The following is a 4213-nucleotide window of genomic DNA, read 5'->3' on the forward strand; positions in this document are numbered from 1 at the left end:
GATGCTGCCTGACCTGCTGTGCTGTTCCAGCAATAAAGTTTCAACATAGAGCCCTAACCCTCGCATTCTTTCATCTTGACAATTACTTAACTCAATGGAAAAACAAAGAACAAAGAAAATTTACAGCCCAGGAACAGGCCTTTCGGCCCTCCAAGCCTGAGCCAATCCAAATTCACTGCCTAAACCTGTCGTCCAGGATGGTTAAAGTGATTTTTTTTGTAATAATTATCTAGTTCATTGCTGGAAGCATTAATTGCAAAGTGCATAAACACACACATAATAGTAATGCAATAGACTTTCTTGGGCACGAAACAGTAAAAATTCACCTTATGTTGATTACTATTAAAGATCCTTTCCCGTAATCTACTAATCTACCCACTGACCAAGAGTTACATCGAAACAATCTCAGCCACTAATTATCTAGGCTGTCAACTGTTAGCAGTCCCACCTTGGACATGCCTAGCTGTGAGGCATTGTCAACTTATCAGCATCAAGAATACAGGTTCAACAATTTCCCATCTTTGGTGGATACAGAATGGATATGTCCTAGCCAGACAAAATCACCAGGAATGACAGGAGTCTGGTCTTTGAGGAGAATGAGTTGGTTTGTACTCATCAGACTCAGTTGGCTTGGAAAGGTTTACAGGAAGACAGTGACATACTCAAAGACTCACTGTATGGTGAGCTAACTGGAGCTGATGCCCAAAGCTCCTCTTCAGGCTTGTTTCTAAACATGACATGAAGGTCCTGAATTATCCATTACCGTACACAGGAGAGACAAGGAAAATGGTGACACCTCCCTTGGGCTGGTACACAACTCCATGGTGACCAGTGGCTGGAGGAGCTTGGCAATGGATGCCAACACCAAAAACAACTACCAAGAGGAGGCTTGGTGGCTTCCCTATGGAAGAACCTGCCTCTTGAGTATTGCCTTTTCAGCTAACAGTTCCCCATATGAAGACCAACCCTCACCCATTCCACCTCCCAATGGATTGTCCGCCATATGTCCCTCATCTTTTGTAGTTGGAAGAGCGCCAGTAAGAGTGAGCTTGGTTCAAGCATCAAAGCACTGACTGTACCATTTAGAACTGCCTTAGTTCCAACATGAACTGCAGCCTCACAGCACTAGGGACCCTGGTTCTCACTCTCCAAGGTAATAATGTAATGCACCTTAATTTCTTCCCAGTAATATAAAAGCTAAGTACTATGCAGGCTGGAGATCGGAAATCAAAACAGAAAGCGCTGGAGCCACTCAACAGATCTGGCAGCATCTCTTTTCCAAATAAAAGTCATTTAGGACTGAAGACATCAACTCTGGCTTTCAATCCATGGATTCTAACAAACATGTTGAGCTTCTTCAGCACTTTTTAAGAATCATAGAATCCCCATTCAGCCCACCAAGTCCACACCAACCCTGTGAAGAGTATTCCACCCAGACCCATCCTATCCCTGTAACCCTACATTCCCCATGGCCAATCCACCCTAAGCTGCACATCTTCGAACTGTGGGAGGAGACTGGAGCTTCCGGAGGAATCCCAAACAGACACAGGAAGAATGTGCAAACCCTTCTCAGACAGTTGCCCGAGGCTGGAATCAAACCCAAGTCTCTGTTGCTGTGAGGCAGCAGTGCTAATCACTGCGCCACCCGGTGCAACAGTTGCTGGGTCAAAATTATAGAATGCCAATTGTGTGTGACGATAAAACACATTCACCATGAGACTGCAATGGATCAGATCCACCACCGTTCTACTGAAAGGCATCGAGTGTTGGGGAACAAATGCTAGTTTTGCCATCAATTTATGTAGACAGGCCAACAAGAGGTGAGGCCATACTGGATTTGGTTCTGGGTAACGAACCAGGCCAGGTGTTAGAATTGGAGGTAGGTGAGCACTTTGGGGACAGTGACCACAATTCAGTGACTTTTACTCTAGTGATGGAGAGGGATAAGTGTGCACTGCAGGGCAAGAGTTATAGCTGGGGGCAGGGAAATTATGATGCGGTGAGGCACGACTTAGGATGTGTGGCTTGGAAAAGTAGGCTTCAAGGGAAGGGCGCAATTGATATGTGGAGCTTGTTCAAGGAGCAACTATTGAGTGTCCTTGATAAGTATGTACCTGTCAGGCAGGGAGGAAAGGGTCGTGTGAGGGAGCCATGGTTTAATAAGGAATTGGAATCCCTTGTTAAAGGGAAGAGGGCAGCCTATGTAAAGATGAGGCGTGAAGGTTCAATTGGGGCGATTAAGAGTTATAAGGTAGCCAGGAAGGATCTGAAGAGAGAGCTAAGAGCAGCAAGGAGGGGACATGAAAAGTCCTTAGTTGGTAGGATTAGGGAAAACCCTAAGGCTTTCTATAGGTATGTCAGGAATAAAAGAATGACTAGGGTAGGAATAGGTCCAGTCAAGGATAGTAGTGGGAAGTTGCGTGTGGAGACTGAAGAGATTGGGGAGACGCTGAATGAACACTTTTCGTCAGTATTCACTCAGGAACAGGACATTGTTGCCGATGTGAATACTGAGTCACAATTAATTAGAATGGACAGCTTTGAGGTATGTAGGGAAGAGGTGTTGGAAATTCTGGAAAGGGTGAAAATAGATAAGTCCCCTGGGCCTGATGGCATTTATCCTAGGATTCTCTGGGAAGCAAGGGAGGAGATTGCAGAGCCATTGGCCTTGATTTTTATGTCCTCGTTGTCTACAGGAATAGTGCCAGAAGACTGGAAGATAGCAAATGTGATTCCCTTGTTCAAGAAGGGGAGTAGGGATAATCCTAGTAACTATAGGCCGGTGAGTCTCACTTCTGTTGTGGGCAAAGTCTTAGAGAGAATTGTAAGGGATAGGATTTATGAACATCTGGATAGGAATAATGTGATCAAGGATAGTCAGCATGGTTTTGTGAAGGGCCGGTCGTGCCTCACAAACCTTATTGAATTCTTTGAGAAGGTGACTAAGGCGGGGGACGAGGGTAATGCAGTAGATGTGGTGTATATGGATTTTAGTAAGGCGTTTGATAAGGCTACTGCAAAGAATACGGAGGTATGGCATTGAGGGTGAGTTGGAGGTTTGGATTAGGAATTGGCTGGCTGGAAGAAGACAGAGGGTAGTAGTTGATGGTAAAGGTTCATCTTGGAGTGCAGTTACTAGCGGTGTTCCGCAAGGATCTGTTTTGGGACAATTGTTTGTCATTTTTATAAATGACCTGGAGGAGGGGCTAGAAGGTTGGGTGAGCAAGTTTGCGGATGATACGAAAGTCGGTGGAGTTGTTGACAGTGACGAAGGATGTGTCAGGTTACAGTGGGATATAGATAAGCTGCAGAGCTGGGCAGAAAGGTGGCAAATGGAGTTCAATGTAGGTAAGTGTGAGGTGATTCACTTTGGTAAGAGTAACAAGAAGATAGGGTACTGGGCTAATGGTCGGATACTTGGTAGTGTGGATGAGCAGAGGGATCTTGGTGTCCATGTACACAGATCTCTGAAAGTTGCCACCCAGGTAAATAGTGCTGTGAAGAAGGCATATGGCGTACTGGCTTTTATTGGTAGAGGAATTGAGTTCCGGAGTCCTGAGGTCATGTTGCAGTTGTATAAGACTCTGGTGCGGCCGCATCTGGAGTATTGTGTGCAGTTTTGGTCGCCATACTATAGGAAGGTTGTGGAGGCACTGGAACGGGTGCAGAGGAGATTGACCAGGATGTTGCCTGGTATGGTAGGAAGATCGTATGAGGAAAGGCTGAGGCACTTGGGGCTGTTTTCATTGGAGAAAAGAAGGTTTAGGGGTGACTTGATAGAGGTGTACAAGATGATTAGGGGTTTAGATAGGGTTGACCATGAGAACCTTTTTCCACGTATGGAGTCAGCTATTACGAGGGGGCATAGCTTTAAATTAAGGTGTGGTAGGTATAGGACAGATGTTAGGGGTAGATTCTTTACTCAGCGAGTCGTGAGTTCATGGAATGCCCTGCCAGTAGCAGTGGTGGACTCTCCCTCTTTATGGGCATTTAAACGAGCATTGGATAGGCATATAGAAGATAGTGGGCTAGTGTAGGTTAGGTGGGCTTGGATCGGCGCAACATCGAGGGCCAAAGGGTCTGTACTGCGCTGTATTTTTCTATGTTCTATGTTCTAATTAATTACTTGATTTCTTCAAAACAGAAGGATAGAAAGTTGCCCTGTTTTCAGGAAATGCAGAACCTATTGAAATAACAAGGCAACACTGGACAC

The sequence above is a fragment of the Chiloscyllium plagiosum genome, unplaced genomic scaffold (genome assembly GCF_037043375.1).
Source record: "Chiloscyllium plagiosum isolate Xiang-an unplaced genomic scaffold, Cpla_swu_hap1 HiC_scaffold_14, whole genome shotgun sequence".
In the NCBI taxonomy this organism is placed as follows: domain Eukaryota; kingdom Metazoa; phylum Chordata; class Chondrichthyes; order Orectolobiformes; family Hemiscylliidae; genus Chiloscyllium; species Chiloscyllium plagiosum.